The following is a 14564-nucleotide window of genomic DNA, read 5'->3' as shown; positions in this document are numbered from 1 at the left end:
CTCAGCGTCTACGCCCAGGAGTGGGATTGCTGGGTCACAGGGGGCCACCAGCCTCCTTCCTAAGGGTCGCCCCAACTACGGATGACAGCACCCTCAGAAGGGTGGTATTCCAGGAGCTGGGGTTCATCAGGGAGTGAACAGGGGGGTGGTAGAGGGTGAGGGGGAAGAAGGAATGAGACGAGTCTTGGGTGTTTCTTCGGGCGCATGCCACTCTGATTGACTGCCCAGGAACAGGACTTTGCCCCAGGCTCCAGTTGCCCGAGTAACCAGAGTGGCGCATGAAGCAATGCTGCCGCCTTGTGGCCGTTTCCTGTAACTACAACTTTCAAGCCGGCGCCCAGTGGCACTGAAACCTCACAAGGCCTGCGGGGCTGCACAGGACACCTGTCCCCAAGGAAGCCCTGGGGTAAATCGTCGGAAAAGAATTCAATGCAGGGCCGACTTTCACAAAGCCAACTGCAGGAGCTAAGTTTTACTCACACTATGTAAACAAAACAAGACAAAGATCAGAAAGATACTCAACATCACTAACTCTTTTTTTTTAATTTATTTATTGTTTTTTTGGGGGGGGTACACCAAGTTCAATCATCTGTTTTTATACACATATCCCCGTATTCCCTCCCTCCCTCGACTCCCCCCCATCCTCCCCCTCCCAGTCCTCTAAGGCATCTTCCATCCTCGAGTTGAACACCCTTTGTTATATAACAACTTCCCACTGGCTATCTGTTTTACAGCTGGTAGTATATATATGTCTGTGCTACTCTCTCGCTTCATCTCAGCTTCCCCTTCACCCCCCGCCCCCTCCCAAACCTCGAGTTCTCCGGTCCACTCTCTGCCTCTGCGTCCTTATTCTTGTCACTGAGTTCATCAGGACAAGTTTTAGATTCCGTGTAGGTCAACATCACTAATTCTTGAAGAAGGGCAAATCACAACGAAAAACGAGGTGCCATTTCACACCGCTCAGGATGGCTATCATCAAACACAATCTGCGGAGAATAAATGCTGGAGAGGGTGTGGGGAAAAGGGAGTCCTTCACACTGTTGGTGGGGATGCAACAGGTTGAAGCTGCTCTGGAGAACAGTACAGAGCTTCCTTAAAAAACTAAACATAGGGTTTGTACATGACCTGACAATCCCACTTCTGGGCTTAGATCTGGAGAACATCCTAATTGGAAACAACACGTGCACCCCCATTTTCAGGGCAGTGCTATTTACAAGACATAGAATCAACTGAAATGTCTAATGAGAGAGAAGTGAAGAATGCGCAGTACGTGTATACAGTGGAATACGAGTCAGTCATAAAAAAAGAGCAAACTCATACCACTTGCAGCAACATGGATGGACTGAGAGATTATCATACTGAGTGAGGTAAGTCAGAGAGAGAAAGACAAATATCAGAAGCTATCACTTATAGCTGGGATCTAGCAATGCGTCCAGAGTGGGCTCATTTACAAAACAGAAACAGGCTCACAGGCTTAGAAAACACACTTATGATGTCCAAAAGGGAACACTGAGGGGAGGGATACATTAGGAGGTTGGGGTTAACACGTACCACACACTGAAATACATCAAAGAGACAAGCGAAAGGGACCCACTGGCCAGCCCAGGGAACTCTCCTGAGCACACTGTAAGAAATTACATGGGAAAAGAACCCGAGAAGGAACACACACACGTCTATGGATAACTGAGTCAGGTTCCTGTACACCTAAAACAGACACGACATGGGAAATCAACTCTACGCCGATGAAATAAAAATTAAATGAGAAATTTAACAAAAAGAGTGGGGCTTGAAGGCATCCTGCCACCCTGTGGCTCTTTCCCAGAACAAGAACTTGAAAACCTGTGCTGCTGGGCGCTGACTATTCACAAGGCCTGAGGGCTGTACAGGAAAATCAGCTGCCCTCAAACAACGTCCTGGCGTAGGTCACGGAGAAAGGGTTCCCAGGAGGGCAGACGTTCAAGCAGCCAATTGCAAGAGGTACGTTTGCCTCACACCGTGGCTACGTGAAAGGATGTCAGCGTGGCTCAATATTAGAGAAATGCCAGTCAAACTACAACGAGGTATCGCCTCACGCCGGTCAGAATGGCCGTTGTCAGAAAGTCTACAAACGGTACATGGTGGAGAGGGTGTGGAGAAGAGGGAACCCTCCTACACTGTCGTTGGGAAGGTAAGTTGGTACAGCCTCTGTGGAGAACAGTGTGGAGGTTCCTTAGAACATTAAAAAGAGAATGAAATCAGAATACTCTCTAACACCACACACAGAAGGAAACAGATGGAAGATCTAAATGCAAGGGCGGAGACTACAAACCTCTTGGGGAAAACAGAGGCAGAACACGCTTTGACAGAAATCGCAGCAGGTTCTTTGTTGCCCCACCTCTCAGAATGATGAACACCAAAAGAAACAAATGGGACCTAACTCAACTTAAAAGCGTCGGCACAGCAAAGGAAACCATAAACAAAACAAGAAGACCACCCTTAGAATGGGAACCAATATCTGCAAACGAAGGTACCCGTGAGGAATTAACCTCCAAAACGTACAAACCACTCCTGCGGCTCAACATCAAAAGAACGGTCAACCCACCAGAAAATGCGTAAAAGATCTAAGTGGACACCTCTCCACAGAAGACACATAGATGGCCCTCGGGCCCATGAAAAGATGCTCGGCATCACTAGGGGTGAGAGAAACGCACCTCAGAATTGCCATGCGGTATCGCCTCTCACAGGTCAGGGTGGCCATCATCAGAAAATCTACAGCAGTCAGTGAGGGAGAGGGTGTGGAAAAGAGGGAGCCCTCCTGCCCTGTGGGTGGGAGTGGGAGTCGGTGCATCCACTATGGAGAACAGTATGGAGGTTCCTTAAGAGACTAAACATAGACGTCCCATGGGACCCAGCAATCCCACTCCTGAGCGTAGATCCCAAGAAAACCAAAATTCTCAAAGACACGAACCCCCCAGTGACCGTGACAGCAGTGTGTGCAATAGGCACGACGTGGAAGCAACCTACGTGTATGAGGACAGAAGCAGGGAGAAGGAAGATGCGGTCCAAAGACACGATGGCATATGAGCCAGCCACTGAAAAAGGATGAAATCATGCCACTTGCAGCCACGGGCAAGGAGGTGGAGGTGATCGTACTAAGGGACATGAGACAGCGAAGGACAAACCTCGTGATATCAAGTACAGGTGGACCCTAAGAATGGACGCAAATGAGCTTCTTTACAAAACAAACAGCCTCGCAGACTTAGGAAAGAATCTTATGGTGAGCGAAAGGGAACGGCGGTGGGCAGGGGGAAGTGAGCGTGTCGAGATTAGTATATACGCACCACTGTTTACAGAGTAATCACTGAGGGCCCAGGGTATAGCACAAGGAACCCTACTCAACATTCCGTAATAACCCATACGGGACGAGAACTCCAAAAAGAACATATATAGGTCTCTGTATCCGTCAATCACGTTGCTGTACAGCTCAGAAAGAAAAACAAGAGGCACAAACCTGCAACATTGTAAATCACAAGATACAAAATAACAACTAACATTGAAAAGAGAAAAAAAAAAAAGGAATGCCAAAACTCTTCCCCTCAGGCCTCGGTGACCTGGGCCGGGGTCACATCCCCGGACCCTGAGCAGGCTTGGGTCCCAAGGCTGGACTGTCGTGGGGCTGAGGGAGTGGGGAGGATGGACTGGCAAATGAGACCCCTTTTGGTCCTGCAGGGCCCGTTCCCCTCTGCCTGGGCCCATAGTCCTCAGATGCAGGCGGGCCCTCCTTCAGTGCAGCCAAGCCTAGTGCACGCAGCGGACGTTACCGTGACAGTGACTGCCATCGGAGACAGACTCCGTGTTAGGGCGTCCTGCTCCACCCTTTCAAATCCCCGAGATCCGTGACCTTTACGTGGCTATGCAGGATTGTTTGAGCAGATGCTACTCTCTCACTTCGTGCCAGCTTCCTCTTCGCCTCCTGCCCCCCCAACCCCGTGTCCTCCAGTCCATTCTCTGCATCTGCATCCTTATTCTTGTCCTGTCACTGGGTTCATCAGTACCGTTTTTTTTGGGTTTTTTTGTTTTTTGTTTTGTTTTGTTTTTTAGATTCCGTATATATGAGTTAGCATAAAGTATTTGTTTTTCTCTTTCTGGCTTCCCTCACGCTGTAGGACAGACTCGAGGCCCATCCACCTCATTACATATAGCTCCACCTCATCCCTTTTTATAGCTGAGTAAGATTCCATTGTATATGTGTACCACATCTTCTTTATCCATTCATCTGTTGCTGGACATTTAGGTTGCTTCCATGTCCTGGCTGTTGTAAATAGTGCCGCGATGAACATTGGAGGCCGTGTGTCTTTTTGAATTCTGGTGTTCTTTGGGTGTATGCCCAGTCGTGGGATTGCCGGCTTCCTTCCTTTTCCCGCCTGAGTAATATAGCACTGTGTAATGGAACTACTACCTCTGTATGCATTCCTGGCTGCTTGGACATTTTGGTTGCTTCCCGGTCTGGGCTATGGCAAGTGGTGCCAAAGTGCACGTTTTGGTGCATGTGTCTTTTTGAATTCTGGTCTTCTCCGGATATGCTCTGAGCAGTGGGATGGCTGAATCCTACGGTCGCTCTGTACCTACCTCTAATGGCACCTCCACGTTGTTCTCGGTCGTGGCTCTTACCGTGTCCATCCCAGCAGCAACATAGGAGAGCCCCCTGTTTTCCACCAGCACTGTAGCTTTACTGTCTGCAGACCTTTGATTCATGGCCTTTCCGACTGTGGCCAGGTGTGAGCCCTCCTCGCAGTGTTGAGCGGCCCGTCTCAAGTAATTCGCTGTACTCAGCAGCGTGTGGCGTGCTATTTTTTTTAAAACGTTGTCTTATTTACCTGTTGATATGGTCTTCATGAAGATCTGCCCTTGTGAAAATTGTTTTTAGAATACTTACCCCAGGGAATTGTTGGAGCGCAGCTGTGATTTACATCCTTTACTCCTTGTGAATATTGTCTCCATAAGCTGCAGCTTTAAAGTTGCTGTTGCGGGAAAGGGCCACAAGGCGGCAGGATTTCTTCAAAGCCCGACTCTGTTGTAAGGGTACAGAATCTTTTTCGTTTACATGTATCCATATATCTATTAACTTTCAGATTTTCTTTCCCATAGAGGTGATGACAGAGTGTTGAGGTGACCTCCCTTGGTATACCCAGGCCCTTGTTGATTATGTATTTTGTTTGTAATAGCATCTGGTTGCTAATCCCAACTGCCTAATTTATCCCTTCCCGGTATCGGTCCCCTTTGCTAAGCATAAGTTCGTTTTCTAACTGTGTGAGTCTGTTTCTCTTTTGTCAGTTGGTTCATTGGTATTTATGTTTATTTTCCATGTAGAAGTGATATCATGTGATGGTTGTCTTTTTCTTTCTAACTCACTTCACTTAGTAGGATTACAACTAGGTTAATCTAGGTTGCTATAGTGGCATTATTTCATTCTTTTTCACGTCTGAGTAATATTCCACTGTGTAATGGAACTACTACTTCTTTATCCATTGCTGGGTCCTTGGACATTTTGGTTGCTTCCTGGTCCGGGCTAGTGTAAGTGGTGCCAAAGTGCACGTTTTGGTGCACGTGTCTTTTTGCATTCCGGTCTTCTCCGGATACGCTCTGAGCAGTGGGATGGCTGAATCCTATGGTGGCCCTGTATCTGCCTCTAATGGCACCTCCACGTTGTTCTCGGTAAATCAACACTGCAACGAGGTATCACCTCTCATCAGTCAGAGTGACCATCATCACAAAGTCTGAAAAGCGGAAATGCTGGAGAAGGTGTGGACAAGAGGGAACGCTGCTACACTCCCGCAGTGGGAATGTAAATTGCTACCGGCCACTCTGGAGGACAACAGTACGGAGGTTCTTTTAACATCTAAACATCCAGCAATTCCACTCCTGGGTGCACGTCCGGGGGAAAACCCTAAATGGACAAGAGACTCGTAGGCAGCTTTCAGTGCAGCAGTGTTTACAAAAGCCTAGACCTGGACGCAGCCAAAATGTCCACAGAAAGCTGAATGGCTAACAAAGGTGCGGTCCGTGTGTACAACGGAACGTCACTCAGCTCTGAAATGAATGAAGCAAGGCCGTTGGCAGCAACTCGGAAGGACCTGGATACGATCACACTAAGCGACGTGGGTCAGACAGAGAAAGATAAATGTCATATGGTATCACTTATAGTTGGCGTGTAACAATGGATGCAAATGAACTAATTTACAAAAGAAAGGCTCAGACTTAGAAAGCCAGCTTCTGGCTACCAAAGGGGAACGGTGGGAGAGAGGCATGAATCAGGAGGTTGAAATTAGCAGATGTACCCTAGGGTTAGGGTTAGCATTATTCCATCCTTTTTTATGGCTGAGTCATATTCCATCGTGTCTCTGGGCCCCATCTCCTTTATCCCTGCTTCTGTCCTCCGACACTTCGGTTGCTTCCACGTATTGGCTTTTGTACAGCGTGCCGCCATGATCGCTAGGGTGCACGTGTCTGCTAAAATTTTTGTTTTCTCAGCGTCTACGCCCAGGAGTGGGATTGCTGGGTCACAGGGGGCCACCAGCCTCCTTCCTAAGGGTCGCCCCAACTACGGATGACAGCACCCTCAGAAGGGTGGTATTCCAGGAGCTGGGGTTCATCAGGGAGTGAACAGGGGGGTGGTAGAGGGTGAGGGGGAAGAAGGAATGAGACGAGTCTTGGGTGTTTCTTCGGGCGCATGCCACTCTGATTGACAGCCCAGGAACAGGACTTTGCCCCAGGCTCCAGTTGCCCGAGTAACCAGAGTGGCGCATGAAGCAATGCTGCCGCCTTGTGGCCGTTTCCTGTAACTACAACTTTCAAGCCGGCGCCCAGTGGCACTGAAACCTCACAAGGCCTGCGGGGCTGCACAGGACACCTGTCCCCAAGGAAGCCCTGGGGTAAATCGTCGGAAAAGAATTCAATGCAGGGCCGACTTTCACAAAGCCAACTGCAGGAGCTAAGTTTTACTCACACTATGTAAACAAAACAAGACAAAGATCAGAAAGATACTCAACATCACTAACTCTTTTATTTAATTTATTTATTGTTTTTTTGGGGGGGGGTACACCAAGTTCAATCATCTGTTTTTATACACATATCCCCGTATTCCCTCCCTCCCTCGACTCCCCCCCATCCTCCCCCTCCCAGTCCTCTAAGGCATCTTCCATCCTCGAGTTGAACACCCTTTGTTATATAACAACTTCCCACTGGCTATCTGTTTTACAGCTGGTAGTATATATATGTCTGTGCTACTCTCTCGCTTCGTCTCAGCTTCCCCTTCACCCCCCGCCCCCTCCCAAACCTCGAGTTCTCCGGTCCACTCTCTGCCTCTGCGTCCTTATTCTTGTCACTGAGTTCATCAGGACAAGTTTTAGATTCCGTGTAGGTCAACATCACTAATTCTTGAAGAAGGGCAAATCACAACGAAAAACGAGGTGCCATTTCACACCGCTCAGGATGGCTATCATCAAACACAATCTGCGGAGAATAAATGCTGGAGAGGGTGTGGGGAAAAGGGAGTCCTTCACAGTGTTGGTGGGGATGCAACGGGTTGCAGCTGCTCTGGAGAACAGTACAGAGCTTCCTTAAAAAACTAAACATAGGGTTTGTACATGACCTGACAATCCCACTTCTGGGCTTAGATCTGGAGAACATCCTAATTGGAAACAACACGTGCACCCCCATTTTCAGGGCAGTGCTATTTACAAGACATAGAATCAACTGAAATGTCTAATGAGAGAGAAGTGAAGAATGTGCGGTACGTGAATACAGTGGAATACGAGTCAGTCATAAAAAAAGAGCAAACTCATACCACTTGCAGCAACATGGATGGACTGAGAGATTATCATACTGAGTGAGGTAAGTCAGAGAGAGAAAGACAAATATCAGAAGCTATCACTTATAGCTGGGATCTAGCAATGCGTCCAGAGTGGGCTCATTTACAAAACAGAAACAGGCTCACAGGCTTAGAAAACACACTTATGATGTCCAAAAGGGAACACTGAGGGGAGGGATACATTAGGAGGTTGGGGTTAACACGTACCACACACTGAAATACATCAAAGAGACAAGCGAAAGGGACCCACTGGCCAGCCCAGGGAACTCTCCTGAGCACACTGTAAGAAATTACATGGGAAAAGAACCCGAGAAGGAACACACACACGTCTATGGATAACTGAGTCAGGTTCCTGTACACCTAAAACAGACACGACATGGGAAATCAACTCTACGCCGATGAAATAAAAATTAAATGAGAAATTTAACAAAAAGAGTGGGGCTTGAAGGCATCCTGCCACCCTGTGGCTCTTTCCCAGAACAAGAACTTGAAAACCTGTGCTGCTGGGCGCTGACTATTCACAAGGCCTGAGGGCTGTAAAGGAAAATCAGCTGCCCTCAAACAACGTCCTGGCGTAGGTCATGGAGAAAGGGTTCCCAGGAGGGCAGATGTTCAAGCAGCCTAATTGCAAGAGGTACGTTTGCCTCACGCCGTGGCTACGTGAAAGGATGTCAGCGTGGCTCAATATTAGAGAAATGCCAGTCAAACTACAACGAGGTATCGCCTCACGCCGGTCAGAATGGCCGTTGTCAGAAAGTCTACAAACGGTACATGGTGGAGAGGGTGTGGAGAAGAGGGAACCCTCCTACACTGTCGTTGGGAAGGTAAGTTGGTACAGCCTCTGTGGAGAACAGTGTGGAGGTTCCTTAGAACATTAAAAAGAGAATGAAATCAGAATACTCTCTAACACCACACACAGAAGGAAACAGATGGAAGATCTAAATGCAAGGGTGGAGACTACAAACCTCTTGGGGAAAACAGAGGCAGAACACGCTTGGACAGAAATCGCAGCAGGTTCTTTGTTGCCCCACCTCTCAGAATGATGAACACCAAAAGAAACAAATGGGACCTAACTCAACTTAAAAGCGTCGGCACAGCAAAGGAAACCATAAACAAAACAAGAAGACCACCCTTAGAATGGGAACCAATATCTGCAAACGAAGGTACCCGTGAGGAATTAACCTCCAAAACGTACAAACCACTCCTGCAGCTCAACATCAAAAGAACGGTCAACCCACCAGAAAATGCGTAAAAGATCTAAGTGGACACCTCTCCACAGAAGACACATAGATGGCCCTCGGGCCCATGAAAAGATGCTCGGCATCACTAGGGGTGAGAGAAACGCACCTCAGAATTGCCATGCGGTATCGCCTCTCACAGGTCAGGGTGGCCATCATCAGAAAATCTACAGCAGTAAGTGAGGGAGAGGGTGTGGAGAAGAGGGAGCCCTCCTGCCCTGTGGGTGGGAGTGGGAGTCGGTGCATCCACTATGGAGAACAGTATGGAGGTTCCTTAAGAGACTAAACATAGACGTCCCATGGGACCCAGCAATCCCACTCCTGAGCGTAGATCCCAAGAAAACCAAAATTCTCAAAGACACGAACCCCCCAGTGACCGTGACAGCAGTGTGTGCAATAGGCACGACGTGGAAGCAACCTACGTGTATGAGGACAGAAGCAGGGAGAAGGAAGATGCGGTCCAAAGACACGATGGAATATGAGCCAGCCACTGAAAAAGGATGAAATCATGCCACTTGCAGCCACGGGCAAGGAGGTGGAGGTGATCGTACTAAGGGACATGAGACAGCGAAGGACAAACCTCTCGTGATATCAAGTACAGGTGGACCCTAAGAATGGACGCAAATGAGCTTCTTTACAAAACAAACAGCCTCGCAGACTTAGGAAAGAATCTTATGGTGAGCGAAAGGGAACGGCGGTGGGCAGGGGGAAGTGAGCGTGTCGAGATTAGTATATACGCACCACTGTTTACAGAGTAATCACTGAGGGCCCAGGGTATAGCACAAGGAACCCTACTCAACATTCCGTAATAACCCATACGGGACGAGAACTCCAAAAAGAACATATATAGGTCTCTGTATCCGTCAATCACGTTGCTGTACAGCTCAGAAAGAAAAACAAGAGGCACAAACCTGCAACACTGTAAATCACAAGATACAAAATAACAACTAACATTGAAAAGAGAAAAAAAAAAAAAAGGAATGCCAAAACTCTTCCCCTCAGGCCTCGGTGACCTGGGCCGTGGTCACATCCCCGGACCCTGAGCAGGCTTGGGTCCCAAGGCTGGACTGTCGTGGGGCTGAGGGAGTGGGGAGGATGGACTGGCAAATGAGACCCCTTTTGGTCCTGCAGGGCCCGTTCCCCTCTGCCTGGGCCCATAGTCCTCAGATGCAGGCGGGCCCTCCTTCAGTGCAGCCAAGCCTCGTGCACGCAGCGGACGTTACCGTGACAGTGACTGCCATCGGAGACAGACTCCGTGTTAGGGCGTCCTGCTCCACCCTTTCAAATCCCCGAGATCCGTGACCTTTACGTGGCTATGCAGGATTGTTTGAGCAGATGCTACTCTCTCACTTCGTGCCAGCTTCCTCTTCGCCCCCTGCCCCCCCAACCCCGTGTCCTCCAGTCCATTCTCTGCATCTGCATCCTTATTCTTGTCCTGTCACTGGGTTCATCAGTACCGTTTTTTTTTGGTTTTTTTTTGTTTTTTGTTTTTTGTTTTGTTTTGTTTTTTTAGATTCCGTATATATGAGTTAGCATAAAGTATTTGTTTTTCTCTTTCTGGCTTCCCTCATGCTGTAGGACAGACTCGAGGCCCATCCACCTCATTACATATAGCTCCACCTCATCCCCTTTTATAGCTGAGTAAGATTCCATTGTATATGTGTACCACATCTTCTTTATCCATTCATCTGTTGATGGACATTTAGGTTGCTTCCATGTCCTGGCTGTTGTAAATAGTGCCGCGATGAACATTGGAGGCCGTGTGTCTTTTTGAATTCTGGTGTTCTTTGGGTGTATGCCCAGTCGTGGGATTGCCGGGTTCCTTCCTTTTCCCGCCTGAGTAATATAGCACTGTGTAATGGAACTACTACCTCTGTATGCATTCCTGGCTGCTTGGACATTTTGGTTGCTTCCCGGTCTGGGCTATGGCAAGTGGTGCCAAAGTGCACGTTTTGGTGCATGTGTCTTTTTGAATTCTGGTCTTCTCCGGATATGCTCTGAGCAGTGGGATGGCTGAATGCTACGGTCGCTCTGTACCTACCTCTAATGGCACCTCCACGTTGTTCTCGGTCGTGGCTCTTACCGTGTCCATCCCAGCAGCAACATAGGAGAGCCCCCTGTTTTCCACCAGCACTGTAGCTTTACTGTCTGCAGACCTTTGATTCACGGCCTTTCCGACTGTGGCCAGGTGTGAGCCCTCCTCGCAGTGTTGAGCGGCCCGTCTCAAGTAATTCGCCGTACTCAGCAGCGTGTGGCGTGCTATTTTTTTTAAAACGTTGTCTTATTTACCTGTTGATATGGTCTTCATGAAGATCTGCCCTTGTGAAAATTGTTTTTAGAATACTTACCCCAGGGAATTGTTGGAGCGCAGCTGTGATTTACATCCTTTACTCCTTGTGAATATTGTCTCCATAAGCTGCAGCTTTAAAGTTGCTGTTGCGGGAAAGGGCCACAAGGCGGCAGGATTTCTTCAAAGCCCGACTCTGTTGTAAGGGTACAGAATCTTTTTCGTTTACATGTATCCATATATCTATTAACTTTCAGATTTTCTTTCCCATAGAGGTGATGACAGAGTGTTGAGGTGACCTCCCTTGGTATACCCAGGCCCTTGTTGATTATGTATTTTGTTTGTAATAGCATCTGGTTGCTAATCCCAACTGCCTAATTTATCCCTTCCCGGTATCGGTCCCCTTTGCTAAGCATAAGTTCGTTTTCTAACTGTGTGAGTCTGTTTCTCTTTTGTCAGTTGGTTCATTGGTATTTATGTTTATTTTCCATGTAGAAGTGATATCATGTGATGGTTGTCTTTTTCTTTCTAACTCACTTCACTTAGTAGGATTACAACTAGGTTAATCTAGGTTGCTATAGTGGCATTATTTCATTCTTTTTCACGTCTGAGTAATATTCCACTGTGTAATGGAACTACTACTTCTTTATCCATTGCTGGGTCCTTGGACATTTTGGTTGCTTCCTGGTCCGGGCTAGTGTAAGTGGTGCCAAAGTGCACGTTTTGGTGCACGTGTCTTTTTGCATTCCGGTCTTCTCCGGATACGCTCTGAGCAGTGGGATGGCTGAATCCTATGGTGGCCCTGTATCTGCCTCTAATGGCACCTCCACGTTGTTCTCGGTAAATCAACACTGCAACGAGGTATCACCTCTCATCAGTCAGAGTGACCATCATCACAAAGTCTGAAAAGCGGAAATGCTGGAGAAGGTGTGGACAAGAGGGAACGCTGCTACACTCCCGCAGTGGGAATGTAAATTGCTACCGGCCACTCTGGAGGACAACAGTACGGAGGTTCTTTTAACATCTAAACATCCAGCAATTCCACTCCTGGGTGCACGTCCGGGGGAAAACCCTAAATGGACAAGAGACTCGTAGGCAGCTTTCAGTGCAGCAGTGTTTACAAAAGCCTAGACCTGGACGCAGCCAAAATGTCCACAGAAAGCTGAATGGCTAACAAAGGTGCGGTCCGTGTGTACAACGGAACGTCACTCAGCTCTGAAATGAATGAAGCAAGGCCGTTGGCAGCAACTCGGAAGGACCTGGATACGATCACACTAAGCGACGTGGGTCAGACAGAGAAAGATAAATGTCATATGGTATCACTTATAGTTGGCGTGTAACAATGGATGCAAATGAACTAATTTACAAAAGAAAGGCTCAGACTTAGAAAGCCAGCTTCTGGCTACCAAAGGGGAACGGTGGGAGAGAGGCATGAATCAGGAGGTTGAAATTAGCAGATGTACCCTAGGGTTAGGGTTAGCATTATTCCATCCTTTTTTATGGCTGAGTCATATTCCATCGTGTCTCTGGGCCCCATCTCCTTTATCCCTGCTTCTGTCCTCCGACACTTCGGTTGCTTCCACGTATTGGCTTTTGTACAGCGTGCCGCCATGATCGCTAGGGTGCACGTGTCTGCTAAAATTTTTGTTTTCTCAGCGTCTACGCCCAGGAGTGGGATTGCTGGGTCACAGGGGGCCACCAGCCTCCTTCCTAAGGGTCGCCCCAACTACGGATGACAGCACCCTCAGAAGGGTGGTATTCCAGGAGCTGGGGTTCATCAGGGAGTGAACAGGGGGGTGGTAGAGGGTGAGGGGGAAGAAGGAATGAGACGAGTCTTGGGTGTTTCTTCGGGCGCATGCCACTCTGATTGACAGCCCAGGAACAGGACTTTGCCCCAGGCTCCAGTTGCCCGAGTAACCAGAGTGGCGCATGAAGCAATGCTGCCGCCTTGTGGCCGTTTCCTGTAACTACAACTTTCAAGCCGGCGCCCAGTGGCACTGAAACCTCACAAGGCCTGCGGGGCTGCACAGGACACCTGTCCCCAAGGAAGCCCTGGGGTAAATCGTCGGAAAAGAATTCAATGCAGGGCCGACTTTCACAAAGCCAACTGCAGGAGCTAAGTTTTACTCACACTATGTAAACAAAACAAGACAAAGATCAGAAAGATACTCAACATCACTAACTCTTTTATTTAATTTATTTATTGTTTTTTTGGGGGGGGGTACACCAAGTTCAATCATCTGTTTTTATACACATATCCCCGTATTCCCTCCCTCCCTCGACTCCCCCCCATCCTCCCCCTCCCAGTCCTCTAAGGCATCTTCCATCCTCGAGTTGAACACCCTTTGTTATATAACAACTTCCCACTGGCTATCTGTTTTACAGCTGGTAGTATATATATGTCTGTGCTACTCTCTCGCTTCGTCTCAGCTTCCCCTTCACCCCCCGCCCCCTCCCAAACCTCGAGTTCTCCGGTCCACTCTCTGCCTCTGCGTCCTTATTCTTGTCACTGAGTTCATCAGGACAAGTTTTAGATTCCGTGTAGGTCAACATCACTAATTCTTGAAGAAGGGCAAATCACAACGAAAAACGAGGTGCCATTTCACACCGCTCAGGATGGCTATCATCAAACACAATCTGCGGAGAATAAATGCTGGAGAGGGTGTGGGGAAAAGGGAGTCCTTCACAGTGTTGGTGGGGATGCAACGGGTTGCAGCTGCTCTGGAGAACAGTACAGAGCTTCCTTAAAAAACTAAACATAGGGTTTGTACATGACCTGACAATCCCACTTCTGGGCTTAGATCTGGAGAACATCCTAATTGGAAACAACACGTGCACCCCCATTTTCAGGGCAGTGCTATTTACAAGACATAGAATCAACTGAAATGTCTAATGAGAGAGAAGTGAAGAATGTGCGGTACGTGAATACAGTGGAATACGAGTCAGTCATAAAAAAAGAGCAAACTCATACCACTTGCAGCAACATGGATGGACTGAGAGATTATCATACTGAGTGAGGTAAGTCAGAGAGAGAAAGACAAATATCAGAAGCTATCACTTATAGCTGGGATCTAGCAATGCGTCCAGAGTGGGCTCATTTACAAAACAGAAACAGGCTCACAGGCTTAGAAAACACACTTATGATGTCCAAAAGGGAACACTGAGGGGAGGGATACATTAGGAGGTTGGG

Source organism: Hippopotamus amphibius, chromosome X (genome assembly GCF_030028045.1).
Source record: "Hippopotamus amphibius kiboko isolate mHipAmp2 chromosome X, mHipAmp2.hap2, whole genome shotgun sequence".
NCBI classification, from domain to species: domain Eukaryota; kingdom Metazoa; phylum Chordata; class Mammalia; order Artiodactyla; family Hippopotamidae; genus Hippopotamus; species Hippopotamus amphibius.
This window is presented reverse-complemented; position numbering follows the sequence as displayed.